Consider the following 15,064-nt stretch of genomic DNA (forward strand, 5'->3'; position numbering starts at 1 on the left):
TTTTACGCTACTGTACTACCAGATTAGCCGAGGAAATGACATTGTGTTTTCATCGAACAACAAAAACCGTCGAATTGCTAACACTAAAGGGGGATTGGGAATGTACCAAAAATCCACAGGCATGTTTACACATGTATGCATAGTCCAGAGAGTGGATGTGGGGGCGATACATGGATCCAATCGATGAATCTCGCACCGATGACGTTGACGAAGACACTCAGCTTACCCACATCCAGGGCCTTGATGTGGCTAATAGGTCTACTTATTTCCATAGTCAGAATCTTTTACCTCCAAGCAAATTACGATGGTATTTGATGGGTAAAAGAAGCTAAAATCCTAGCAGGGGAGCTTGTGGATTAATAAGTGGTTTTATGCTCAATTTGCGATGTAGTGTGTTGAGATGCTGGTGATCTTCTTTGTAGGACACACTGTTGTGACATGGACTTCTTCCTGGGCCTCCAGGTCTCTATATATGCGTTCAATACATATACATAGAGGAGAGGGTTAAGTTACAAGCGTCATCGAAGCGGTGAAGGTAGAAGGCATGGCGGTGTTGGTGGAGATGGCGGCGCTGATGATATGATGGTGGTGGCACCGACGGTGGTGATGATGAGGGCGGCGCTGGTGGAGGTGCCTACATGGTGGAGATGGGGCCGATGCACGTGGTGGTGGAGCCTCATCGTCTTCCCTTGATCTTGTCCCTCTTTTCTATAGTGGTGGATGGAGCAGGAATGGAAATGGTCTTGGATGCATTGTTGATGAATGAGAGATGAGTCTGCGGCGGCTAGGGTTGAAGAAACAAACAATACAGAAATTGGGACAACATAAACTACTGATGCCAACAAAACCAAATCCCAACCAATTGGTGACGACTCAAGGATTTATTTCCCATTGCTCCTAACCTTTAAATGGGGCTTGTGTCCCTCTTCACAAGCAAGGCACGCACGTGTGTTCATTTACAAGAACAACAACGAAAGTATTACCCCTCTCGAACCACCACCACCACCATATGCCACTATAAAGGTCCAAGGGGTTTGAGATTTAGACTAGTTCATGGATATTTCGATTTGCGAGAGTAGGGTGGGCTGCCAAGGCATTCCTATTGGTTTTGTAGTTTCGAATTGATTGTATCACATACTCACTCGGGGTTTTAGTTTTGTTGAGCTTGCCTACCTTCTTTGTGGTGTACCTCACTTTTGTTCAGTTTTCGTGAGTTATGGAAAGGCTACCATTTCGGTGAGCTCATCTAAGATGCGAGAGAAACGGTCGAAGTTGATTAGAGTTGTGAATCTTTCTAGATGCCTCCAATTCCTATTTGCAAATTGTAATCAAGTCTGATTGTTTGTCTCGCATCTCAGATGAGCTCACCGAAATGGTAGCCTTTCCAGAACTCACGAAAATTGAACAAAAGCGAGGTACACCACAAACAAGGCACCCATGCTCAACAAAACTAAAAGCCCAAGTGAGTATGTGATAAAAATCGATCCAAAAGTACAAGAATAGTAGAAATGTCTCGAAGCCCACCCACTCTAGCGAAATAAAATAGCTACGAATTGGTCTACATCTCAAACTACTTGGACCTTTTATAGTGGCATATGGCGGCAATGGTGGGTGGAGATGCAAAAAATCCTGTTATTGGTCTTCAAAAACAAAAAAAAATGTCTAGAATGTTAATCATGCATGGCTTGAAGCTTTGGATGAATTTAATTTGATATGATGCTACTCTGGTGTGCAAGGAACAAAGTAGAAATAGATTGGTCAAGGTTTGATGTGTGACAAAATTATGGGTTGGAGGTATCCAGAAAGATAAATGAGTCAAGTGTGTGCATGCTAACTATGCAAAAGACATGTGTGTGAACATATTGTGCTTGTATATCCTTGATGCAACGTTAAGAGTCAATAAAACGTCCTTTATCACAACACAAGCTTTTACGAGTAAATTGTATTTTTTTAAGAAGTGTGAAGTTTGCTTAGTTGGTTATGTTCTTTGTGGTGGAACCAGCCCGCTGGGTTTGAGTCCTAGATTTCACATATGTGTTTTGTATATTTTTGGTATTTAGTCCAGGTTTTTGGATGGTGTTCGTTCAACAGGAGAAGATGTTTTGGTTGTCCAGGTTTTTGTTCGTTATCACTTCCATATAGTTGGGTTGAATTCTAGCAAAAAATATAAAAAAAATAAAGAAAAAAAAAGAAGGAATGAGTAGCAAAGAAGAAAAAAAAAAGCTATTGATTCAGCCCAATACACAACGATGCGAGGTGCCTCACTGATGCGAGACCTCCTCCTGTCTCGTTGCAGGCAAGATAGTGCTGCCCTAATTTACCGGACGCCTGACAACCGCCATAATAATAGGAAAGGTTAGCGCTTAACCGAATGATTTCCATTGTGCCATCCGCCGCCTCGATTGCATGACACATGTCCCTATGGGAGCTCAGCCGGGCTTTGTCACATGGCCCATGTTGCAATCGCAACACATACCATGTATCCTAAACTCTTATGTGTCCAAGGTCAATATGGAAACTCTTTCAGAGGTTTATCATTAGTTTGTCCTTACCTTGACTTTTTCAGAAGGTCCAAGTCAAATAGCAATGACTTGAAGCACTTCTTATTTTCATTACACTATTTCATAAATCTAAGGACGGTTTTAGAACCTTCCATGCCATTTTTTTTGTTTCGTTACCTGTTCTTTGGTTTTATTTTTTCCTTTTTTTGTATTTTCTTGTTATTTCCCTTTTTTTAAATAGATGCCTGCTTTTTATACATCTTGTACATTTTCTGTGTAGATGTGAACATTTTTTAAATACATGACAAAATTTTGAATACATTTTGAACATTTTCGTAATACATGTTAAGTATTTATCAAATAAACGTAGAACATTTTTTGAATGGTATGGAACATTTTTGAAGTGACACAAACATTTACTTTACATTGTAAATCATTTTTAAAAAATATTAATAACATATTTTGAAATGTTTGAAATTTTTTTAAATGTCATGGACAACTATTTTAATAATACATTGTTTGGAAAACTAGGTGAATATTTTCCCCCTGTATAAATATTTTTTCAAAAAACATTAATTTTTTTGAATGGGGTGAACAATTTTTGAATGGTAAAACATTTTTAAAAATGGCACAAATTTTTTTACACTGCGTTAACGTTTTTAAGTACTTTAATTAAATTAAGTTTTGAGATATTAAAAAATTATAACTAAAAGTTTGAAAACAAAAAGGAAACAAAAAATGAATGAACGAGAAGCAAATAAGAAAGAAAAAGAAAACAAAGCTACTAGGCCGACCCAATAGCAGCGATGCATGGTGCCTCACTGAGGAGGTGAGACGTCTTCCTATCTAGTTGCGGACAAGATAAAATGCTAACCCAAATTGCTAGATGCCGGACAACCACCGTAATAATAGGAAAAGACTAGCGCTCGATCGACTAATTTCCATTGGGCCATCCGCCGCCTCGCGCACGCGATGTTTGTTCCCTTGGAAGCTAAGTCGGGCTTTGTAACATGGCCCATGTTACAATCCACAAACGCGTGCCATGTTGCAGAGACTGAGGACAACACAAGGTGCATGACATGTATTAAGGATTGTAATAAGACCCACATCGCAAATGACACATGTGTGGGACCTCAGTTCGGGATTACAACATGACCCATATTGCAGATGACACATGTGTGGGAGCTTTGCCCAGGATTGCAAGATGGCCCATGCATGTCACAAAGGATATGGCAACGTGAGGCACGTGATGTGTTTGTGAGAGTCCAGCCTAAGATTGCAACAGGGACCATGTTGCAAAGAATGGGGCAGCGTGAAACATGTGACACGTGTGTGAGAGCTCAGCCAGAGATTGCAACATGACCATGTGTTGCGTAGACACAAAGAGCATGTGGCAATGAGTTTTTTCTAGATGAACCTTAGAAAACAGTTTCACGAAACACAACACTTGTCGTGTTGCAAGCCCCGAATGCAACACAAGCCATGTTGAGAACGGGCAGAGATGCACTTTTGACGTGGGTAGAGATATAATGGATGTCCCGCACACCATCCAACGGCTGTCGAGGCGGTTGATGCGATCCGATTTTTCCGATTTTCACCTGGCATAATATCATCTTTGTCCAGTTCTTCTTTTTTTATTTGAGAGGGGGTGGGCTGAAGGCCCTAAAATGAAAGCCCAACTAATGTGGTAAGTTAGCAACCCTAGCTCTAGTCAGGCGCCAACTCCATCTCCGTCTCTCTTTCTGAGGAGTGGAGGAGCCACGGCGGTGCGGCTCTCTTTCTGAGGAGGGGAGGGGAGGACCGACGTCGGCGCGTGCGGCGAGGAGCAACTTCCTGCTCTGTGCTCCCGCCGGCGCAATTCTGAAACCTTTCTTTTACTCCAATTCCGAATGAAGGAACCCCAATTTCGTCCAAACAATCATGAAAATGGCATCATCAGTCCAAAATGCCATCAATTCTTCTATGACTGTTGAGATGAGCGCCCAAAATTCACTAGAGACATGTCCTGATGATTCTGGAAATCAGAGGCTTCTGCACTCTAAATTCGCACCAGAGTGAAAATTGATAGTAGATGATTTAGTTAAATTCAGTAGACTGACAACTTGGGCACTCTAAATTATCTGCCTCAATAAACTGGAACTGAAACTTAACTTGTTTGAGATACAAACAAATTCGCACCAGAGAGATTCTTGTTTGCCATGCCATGCCATGTAAATTTGTACTATGTAAATAGGTTTCTTGGTGCGCAAATAGTTCCAGCATAAAGAAAGGTTTAGCTTTCATCAACCCCTGACACAAATATGATTGATTGGGCTACAGAAAGCCGGACCAATCCTTTTCAAATACCCCAACTCTGAAACTTTGGGTTGGTTTCAATGGTGACTGGCAGGTCTCCCATGTCCATGTTCACCGGCCGGTGTGTCTGTCGTCGACGGCGGCAAGCAGAGCTCCTGCGACACGTCGGCCATCTACGCTGGTGACGCGGACAGTGGGTAGGGTACCACCTGCTCATGGTCCGGGCCTACTCGCGCACCAAAGAGGAGCTACCCACCGGCGAGAGATCTTTTCACGGTGGGAGGCCATGATTGGTACGTCGACTACTACCCCAACGGCATAAACAAGGACTGCACCGACTTCATCTCTCTCTACGTTACCCTCCTCTTCGACGACCCTTTCGACGACGACCCTTTCGACATGGTCGTGGAGGCCATGTTCAGCTTTAGTCTCATCGACCAGGTTGAGCAGCACAATCCAATGTTCATTCGTGATGCCAACAAGACCTGCAGCTTCTCCAGCACTGCTATTTCCTGGGGCAGCGACAAGTTTCTGAGAAGAGACGCCCTCGAACGGTCATCAGATCTAAAGGGGGATTGTTTCACCATCCGCTGTGACATCATGGTTGCTTGCAACAAGTAATGGCAGCCAATGGCTGGGATCATGTAGTTTCAACCTATCCCTCGGTTTTGAAGGATTTTTTATTTTTTTAGAAAAGGAGGACGACCCCCGGCCTCTGCATCTGGGCGATTTGAAGGAGATCATTGCCAAGATTGCTTTGAACCGGTGCACGTAGTAACACTACATATCTGGTATGCATCTTCCTTAGGCCTGTAGTGGCACTCTTATGCATATATGGGATCCTCTGGAGAGATGGTAGGTAGTCTGTGCGTCTTGCTTTTCTTCTCATCAGGTAATGTAGATGTTTATGTAAAACCCTCATATATGGCCAAATTGTCTCTGTAAAATGGGTGGTCTGTATGTACATTCAGGTGTGAGCATCAAAATCGCATTATTATGCAAGTTCCTTAACTGGCTGTCGTTTAATCCTCATATATTTCTCTGTGCTGTCTCATACCAAGAAATTGTTGCTTTGTGCCTTTGCTGTCATGTAAATCCCTTTTCTAGTGGTTATCAATGAAGAAGAATAATGTAGATGTTTTTATGAACCTGTATTTTGGGGAACGAACCTGCTGGTAGACAAGACAAAAGATCATCAGGATTTCTTGTTGTCTTGAGCAGCCAGAGTGTCAAATCTTGGGCTCTGTACCTGAAAAGATGGCATCCATTCTGGTGTATTTTGAAGCGTAGATGGTTGATTGCTGTCATTTTTCTGCGATGAAAAGCTGGGGATAGCTTTGAGCGCACCCACAAGGGCTATACTTTTCTTTATGTAATATAAATATCTTTAGGTCAATTTACTTGGAGCTATACTCTTCCTAAGATAGGTATGCAACTAACTGAGCTTTGAGCACATTGTTGTCGATTAATGTCAATTTTCTTATCTGTTTGCATGTTCTGGGAGAGTCAGTACAAGCATACGCGTATTTTAACAAACATCTCTTTGTGAGTCCTTGTGTTGCTACTCACAAAGACCCATTTATTTTTTCTGGCATTCACTACCCAAGTTGATGCTCTGTTCAAAGGCAGTGGCAATATCCTGATGCTGCAGATGCACCTGACAATATATGTTGCACAACCTTGAACCTTCATCAAGTGTGAGGGTGGACATGACTATTATTGTCGAGATTAGATTGCTGCTTGTTGACGCTGGCTAGAATTACCCACTTGTATAGGAATTTTGAATCTTTGCTCTGGCTACGGATATCATATAGGTAGCCTTGCAAATATTGCCGTGAAACTGCAATTCACTCAACATGGCGATGCTCGCTGAAGCATTTTTTAGCTGACACCTTGAGCCCTCACCAATTCACCATGTGTGCCTCCAATGGGAGAGAATGATTCCTTGATGCTGTTGGTTGCGTCTTCATCCAGGTAATTTAAAAAGTTGATAATCCGCGACTAACGAAGCAAAACCTTGTTGATTTTAGTGGCTTCATGATGACTGGCCGTGTGGGTGCGAGGAGGAGGATCTGGGAATACAAACTGAAAATTCATAGATGCTCAATCTGTAGTCTAAAATCACACATACACTTGCTAGAAATAGACCAAGAAATTATTGGAGACGCATTTTATTTATTTGTTCGTTCGTTCTAGCCAGTTGTTTCAGGAGCTGGTGCTATTATACTAGTTCATTCAACAGGAGACAAACAATTCCAGCATACTAGTTCTAACCAGATGTGTTGTTCCTGTCTGAAACACACCTGGACATGGCTAAGGCAGGGAAATTGAGAAGGAGGTTAGGTTTTGACGAGATGGAAGTTTCGGAAAGTGACGGCAGAAGTGGAGGACTGATCATGCTTTGGCAAACTAGCCTGAGAGTCTCATCTAGGGCTGTTCATTCAAATTACATAGATATAAGCTTTAAGGAGACGACAGCAGCGGAATGGCGCTTCACAGGCTTCTACGGCGAGCCAAGTAGTGACCGAAAGCATCTTTCGTGGGAATATTTGCGAGGTTTGCACGCGACGACTAATCTGCCATGGTTAGTGGCAGGGGATTTTAATGAAATTTTGCAAGCTCGTGAGAAGGAAGGAGGGGCTGCACGCCCTCAGCGATGTATGCAGGCTTTTAGCAGTGCCCTGAGCGACTGCGGGCTCGATGACCTTGGTTACTCGGGCGACATTTTCAGCTGGCGTAGAGGTCGAATACGAGAGCGACTTGACAGAGCAGTTTCAAGTAGCTCTTGGGCTGATCTTTTCCCAGCATATGGTGTTGTGAACGAACCGTTTAATAAATCAGATCACCGGCCGATCCTAATTGATACTGACTTTCAGCTAGGATTACAGCCAAGGGGTCCGCCGGGACCGAGGAAATTCGAAGCTAGGTGGCTTGCGGAGGAGGATGTGGAGGTGATAGTTCAAGCTGCCTGGGATCGTGCAAAAGCCAGAGGGACCGAGCCTCACTCTCAAGTGACAGGGGATATTCATGCTACTTTGCACACTTGGGATAAGGAGACACTAAAGGGTCCTAGAATCCGGTTGAGGAAACTCCAGAAAGAGTTAAATGATGTGTTGTCGGGCCGTTGATGGGCGAGGCAGTAGCTCGGCAACACGACCTACACATGCAGATTGAAAATCTACTTGAACAAGAGGAGATATACTGGATGCAGAGAGGACGTGCTGATTGGCTTTGTCGGGGTGATCAAAACACAGATTTCTTTCATCGTGCAGCCACTGGGAAACGCAAGAAGAAAATTATCAAGAAATTGAAAGGAGAGTCTGGGGACTGGATTGAGGAGGAGAACCAACTTAAGGGCCATGTGGCGCACTATTTTGAGGGACTTTTTTTCCTCGGATGTGCAAGAACCGGACCAAACTGTTTTGGACAAGGTAAAGCCTAGGGTCTCTGATGCGATGAATGAGGAACTAATGAGACCCTATTCCAGGGATGAAGTAAAGAGAGCACTGTATAACATTGGTGATCTTAAAGCACCGGGGCCTGATGGACTGCATGCGGTGTTCTATAAAAGGTTCTGGCACATAATTGGCGAGGATCTGATTGGCGAAGTGTTGATGGCAGATAATAATAGGAAGATACCGGAAGGATGTAACAACACTACAATTGTTCTTATCCCAAAGGTGGAAAATCCGGAGGTAATCACACAGTTCCGTCCGATAAGTCTTTGCAATGTGGTTTATAAGGTGTTTTCGAAACTGCTAGCCAATAGGCTAAAAAATATGTTGCCGGAGCTTATTTCACCTAATCAAAGCGCTTTTGTCCCCGGGCTCTTGATTACGGACAACTTTTTAGTTGCTTTTGAGACTTATCATGCTATCAAGAGGAAGAGAACCGGGAAGTTCGGAATATGTGCGGTAAAACTTGACATGCACAAGGCCTATGCAGGGTCGAGTGGGTGTTTCTCGAGAGAATCATGCTTCGGATGGGATTCAAATCAGATTGGGTGTCACTCATTATGGAGTGTGTACGGTCAGTAAAGTATCAAGTTCGTTTAATAAGTCTCTCACAGATTTCTTTGTTCCAACTCGAGGCCTCCGCCAAGGAGACCCGCTATCACCTTATCTTTTTTTAATTTGTGCGGAGGGCCTCTCTAGTTTGCTCATTCATGAGGAGGAGATGGGTAATTTGATAGGGGTGAGAGTATGCCGGGATGCCCCGGCCGTTTCTCATTTTCTCTTTGTGGACGACTCCCTCATTATGATGTGAGCAGATGCAAGCAATGCCGCCAGCCTTCGCCACGCTCTTGATGATTATTGTGCTACCTCGGGGCAACTGGTGAGCGAGGCTAAATCGAGCATTTTCTTTAGCCCTTGTACATCGGTGGAAGTGTGGGCTGAGGTTTGTACCACATTGAACATTATGGCCAAGGCAATTACAGACAAGTATTTGGGGCTGCCCCCGATTGTTGGGGTGGAGAGAACTGACTGTTTCCAACATATTGTTGATAGAATCTTGAACAGGATCAGAGGATGGAAGGAGAAGAAGCTCTCCTTTGGAGGGAAAGAAGTGTTGTTGAAAGCTGTTATTCAAGCCATTCCTTCATATGCCATGCTAGTCTTTAAACTACCAAAACAAATTTGCAATGCGATAACAACCGCTATGTCACAGTACTGGTGGGGAGATGAGGATGAGAAGAAGCACATGCACTTGTTCGCGTGGTGGAAGATGTGTGTGCCAAAGAGCAACGGAGGTATGGGTTTCAGTGATGTACACTGTTTCAACCTGGCTCTCCTAGCTAAACAGTGCTGGAGACTGCTAGCAGAACCAGACTCTTTGTGTGCCAGAGTATTGAGGGCAAAGTATTTCCCGGACGACAATTTACTGAATTGTTCCCTCAAGAAAGCAGTTCTTATACGTGGCAGAGCTTGCGGAGTGGTGTTTAGACTTTCAAAAAAGGATATATATGGAGAGTGGGAGATGGCACACAAATAAGCATTCGGAGTGATCCATGGGTATCTAGCAGCCCAAACAGTAAGGTAATGACTCCACGAGGTAATATCATACTCACGAAAGTGTCTGAACTGATTGACGTGGACAATGGGTGTTGGGATGAGCAACTTATCAGACATATATTCCGGCCCATTGATGCAAATGTATTTTGAATATACCCCTGGCTACGGGGATGATGGAGGACTTTGTTTCATGGCACTACAAAAAAACTGGAATTTTCTCGGTCAAGACGACTTATCACGTGGAGTGGGATCAGGACGGAAGTTGAGACAAACAAATTCGGTATTGTCCTCAAGTACTAGTCCAGTTTGGCGCATTCTATGGAAGCTTCGAGTACCGGCTAAAATTAAAGTGCATGTATGGCGAGCCCTGTATGGTGCAATTCCGTGTCGGGTGTGTTGGCAAACTGACATATGATCACAACATTGGACTGCCCAATTTGTGAATCAGACTGCGAGAGTGTTCGCCATTCGTTTTCCAGATGCAACAGGTCCAAGAAATTCGGGCAAAGCTTGGTTTGAACTCTATTATAAATGAGCTATGTGAAGCTGAGTCGGAGGGCTCGTCGGTCCTAGGAGATTTGCTGTTGATGCCCAATGCCGCCGTCCCGGCGCTCCCGGGCGTGTCCAGGAAGGAGCTGGTGGCGGTGGCCCTGTGGTATATATGGTGGGAACGCCGGTGCTTCACCCATGGTGAGGCCATGCGGGAGCCGGCTTGTTCGGCCCAAGCTATTGTCACTCTGACAAAGAACTTCATGAGATCAAGGAAGCAAGGTGCGAGGCGGATCCAGCGGCATGGTTGGACTAGACCACCCAAAGGTTTCGTCAGTCTAAATGTCGATGCTTCCTTCGATGCAGATAGCGGCACTGGCGGAACGGGGTCCATTATTAGAGACTCCATGGGAGCGTTCATTGCGGCGTCGGCGAGCAATATCCCTTTCGCTGAGGACGCAGCAACGGCAGAGGCTAGAGGCCTCAAGGACGGGCTGATTCTGGCGAACAATGTTGGATGCAATAAGGTGGAGATCCAAGCTGATTGCATGGAGGTGATTGACACCATGCAACATGGAGGAAATTCGTTAGGTCCAGCTGCAGCCATCTATGAAGAGTGTGCTTTTTTATGTCGTAATTTTATTTCTGTTAAGTTCTGTCATTGTCCTAGGGAGGCCAATATGGCGGCTGATTTGTTGGCTACAAAGTTGGAGCCCTCGAGAACTATTGTGTGGCAGACCGAGGCTCCGGACTATCTTCTTGATGTACTCTCAAACGATGTAGCCCTGTTTTCACATGAAATATAAACCGTCATGATGGCATTTCCCTCAAAAAAAACTTGGCCATCAATAATAATTTAATCTGATTTGACACATACGCACATGTTCCACACAGAATGCAGGCAAGTTTTGCTGGGATGGGAAATTTTGATCGACGGTATTTTATTCAATAAATCTTTTACCATTAGAGTTTGTATATAATTAATTAGCGTGCTGGATTTACCCTCAAAAAAAAATTAGCGTGCTGGATTTGGCAGCTTGCCGTACCCAATAACAATAAGGCAAGTGTTGCCGTGTCTTACAGATTTGGATTTGGAGTAGGACACGATCCGGCCGGCCGGCCATGTTTATATGCGAGACAACCAATCAATCCCTCTGTTTCCTGCGACGCGCAACCTTGGCGCACAGTTAGGGGCTCGGCGGTGACTACGACACTGACAGTGGTAGGTTCGTCATGTCTTCCTTCACCGGTGTATCCATCGTCCAAGGCCATGAGGGGTGCTCTTGCAACACATGGGCCGTCGACGCCGGCACGAACAACGGCTACCACCTCCTTATGGTCAATGGCTACTCGCGTACCAAAGAAGACACACCCGTCGCCGTTTGCATCAGCTCTGGTGCTTTTGTGGTAGGAGGCCATGCTTGGTTCCTTGAGTACTTCCCTAATGGCGAGAACCCGAACTGGGCCGACTTCATCTGTCTCTATGTATCCCTTTTCCGTCAAGACGACAAACCAGTGGATGCCAGGTTCAGTTTTAGTTTCATCGATCAAGTTGAGGAGCAGATGCCAATGTACATTCGTGCAACCAATCAAGCCTGCAGGTTCGCCGACGACGACAGTGATTCCTGGGGCACCAGGAAGTTTCTTAGAAAAGATGCCCTTGAACGATCCGCGCATCTAAAGGGCGATTCTTTCACCATCCGGTGTGACATAATGGTTTGCAAGGATCCCAACACCGAGGATGCCAGTGGTCACGACACCAAGGTGCTCCTCTCTGACATAGACCAGCATTTTCATACTCTCCTTCAAACCAAGGTGGGTGCTGATGTGACATTCGAGGTTAGTGGCGCGCACATCGTTGTGTGCTTGCAGCCCGGTCCAAAGTCTTCATGGCACAACTCTTTGGTCCCAGGAAGGGGGGCACTACAACGTCCGGTGTCATACATATCAAAGACATGAATTGCTTAGATTCATCTACACAGACTCATTCCCTGAGATAGAGAAGGACGACATGGAGGAGGAAGAAGTGTCACAGGTTTTGGAAGGAGGACAAAAAGAGGAAACAATAGAGCTCACACCTATGCTGTCAGACTCGTTCACTGAGATAGAGAAGGACGACATGGAGGAGGAAGAAGTGTCACAGGTTTTAGAAGGAGGACAAAAAGAGGAAGCAACAGAGGATGAAATGTGGATTCAATGGATCCAGGACTTGTTTGTGGCGGCAGATAGGTACGATCTTCGACGGCTCAAGTGCATATCAGAAAGGCAATTGTCTGACAGCATAGGTGTGAGCTCGGTGATGTCCACTCTTGCTCTAGCCGAGCAGCACCACTGCCACGGATTGAAGGAGGCATGCTTGAAGTTTATCCAAGTCCAGTCCCCCTCATGCTTACAAACAGTAACGACGACCGATGGCTGGGATCATGTAGTTTCGACCTATCCCTCTGTTTTGAAGGAGCTCTTTGTCAAGCTTGCTTCGAACCGACAAAAATAACACTCTCCTATATGGTACACATGTTCCACACTTGTTCCTGAAGTGATCCCCTTATGCAAATGATACTCTAGAGAGGCCGCAGTGTCTTGCTTTCAATTTTCCCGTCATGTAAAATTTTCCTATATGCGGAATCGGAAAGAAAATCCAACATATGGACAAATTATCTCTTCATGGAATATTCGGTCAGGCGTCAAACTACGTATTACAGCAATCTGTAACATTCACAACTAGTTTTTTTTATCCTCATATATTACTCTGTGTGTTGTCTCTTATTATTGCTTTGGTGTCTTCCCTGTCATGTAACCCTTTTATTGAAGTAGAATGTATGCTAAATTAGGAAAATCCGTCTCTTCCTGGAATATATATGGTCTGAAAATTCAGGTGTACCCAATGGTGGCAGCAAAAGTAGGCAAGTTTATTTTCGTTTGAAAAAGGGCGATTTTATTAACTCAGAATGAAGCATCAAGTAGATACAAAACAAAATGAGTAAACACCCAGTCTGTGATAGTTAAGATGCACACAACCAACATCAACGCACACTCTGAAAATTCATAGATGCTCGATCTGTAGTCTAAAATCATACATACACTTGCTAAAAATAGACCAAGAAATCATTCTTTGTGGCTGCATTTTAGTCAGGATCCGGTTGGCGCTGTATATGGAATAAAAGAAACATAGTTCATTCATGCTGAAGCTTTAACAGCACTGAAGCCGGGATGCTGCTTGGTCATAATAGGTAAACTTGGCTGTTAATTATCTAATTTGATACATGCACAAAATGTAGGCAAGTTTTGATGGGAAATTTTGATACATGAATGAAAAATCCACGAAAGCACGGAATTTTGATACACGAATCAAGAGCTCGTGGTTGAATCCAACTCCGACTCCGACTCCACCATGACCTACGTTGAATCCAACTCCGACTGCGGGTACCATGTGGTTGTTGTCGAAAACTACTCGTGCACCAAGAAATTGACACCCACTGGTCAAGGCATCGCCTCTCGCCAATTTGAGGTAGGAGGCTATATTTGGCATATCAAGTACTACCCCAACGGCAAGAGCTCGGATTGCGCCGACTTTGTTTCCCTCTATGTTTTTCTTGATGAAGACGACGATGGCAAGAAGCCTGTGGAAGCCAAGTTTGGTTTCAGTCTCATCGACCAGGTTGAGAAGCAAAACCCAGTCTATTTTTGTCATGCTGAAACATGCAGCTTCCCTTCCGGTGGTTCTTCTTATGGCTACACCAGGTTTATGAAAAAAGACGTTCTTGAACGATAAACGGATCTGGAGGCCGATTCTTTCACCGCCAGGTGTGATATCATGGTCTACAACACAGAGGTCTAAAGTCTTCATGGCACAACTCTTTGACCCCATGAAGGAGGGCACCGATACGTCCACCACCATACATATCGAAGACATGGAAGCAAAAGTATTCAGGGCTTTGCTTACCTTCATCTACACAGACTTGTTCCTTGAGAAGAAGGAGGATGGAACAGAAGTTGTGAAACATGGACAAGAAGATGATGAGACGCGGCTGCAATGGCTGAAAGATTTGTTGGTAGCAGCAGACAAATATGATATCCAACGACTCAAGTTCATATGTGAAAAGCAGTTGTCTCACAACATAAGTGTGAGCTCGGTGGCGTCCACCCTGGTTCTAGCCGAGCAGCACCATTGCTGTGGACTGAAGGAGGCGTGCTTGAAGTTTATCCGAGCCCAATCTCCCTCGTGTTTGCAAACGTTAATGGCGACTAAGGGCTGGGAACATATAATTAAGACCTACCCTTTGTTTTGAGCGACCTCATTGCCAAGCTTATTGCTTCGAATCAGAAGTAACACGTACTCTCTGTTTACAATATTCCTTAGACCCGAAGTGATGCTCTTACATATTTATGATTCTGTAGAGAGACCGTAGTCCACGTGTCTTGCTTTTTTCTTGCCGTGTAAGTTTCCTATATATATGCTCAATCTAATATATGCGCAAATTGTCCCTCCATGGGATTGGGATGGACGGTCTGTAAGTTGAGTGATATATGCTTTGTGGCAATTCCATTTCATTCCTGTATGGATATATATGTTCCACGCAAATATGTAGGCAGCTTTATTTATTTATTTTTGGTAAAACAGAGGTGGAAATTTCTGTTTTAATAATCCGTGGCAGAAGCGAAGGAAGGCATAAATGTTTTTTTTAAGAAAAAAGGTTTCCCCCCGCTTTATATTATAAAGCAACGGACATGCTGGGGGCACAGCGGAACAAGCCCCAAAGAAGTCTA

At 44.3% G+C, this 15,064-nt stretch overlaps 2 pseudogenes; both read left to right on the top strand.

Moving 5' to 3' along the window:
* The first annotated feature begins 4,897 nt into the window (after positions 1-4,897).
* LOC123131483 (BTB/POZ and MATH domain-containing protein 2-like) lies at positions 4,898-12,791 on the top strand (annotated as a pseudogene).
* Positions 12,792-13,507: 716 nt separating this feature from the next.
* On the top strand, positions 13,508-14,627 carry LOC123129874 (BTB/POZ and MATH domain-containing protein 2-like; annotated as a pseudogene).
* Positions 14,628-15,064: the final 437 nt, after the last annotated feature.

The sequence above is a fragment of the Triticum aestivum genome, chromosome 6A (genome assembly GCF_018294505.1).
Source record: "Triticum aestivum cultivar Chinese Spring chromosome 6A, IWGSC CS RefSeq v2.1, whole genome shotgun sequence".
NCBI classification, from domain to species: Eukaryota; Viridiplantae; Streptophyta; class Magnoliopsida; order Poales; family Poaceae; genus Triticum; species Triticum aestivum.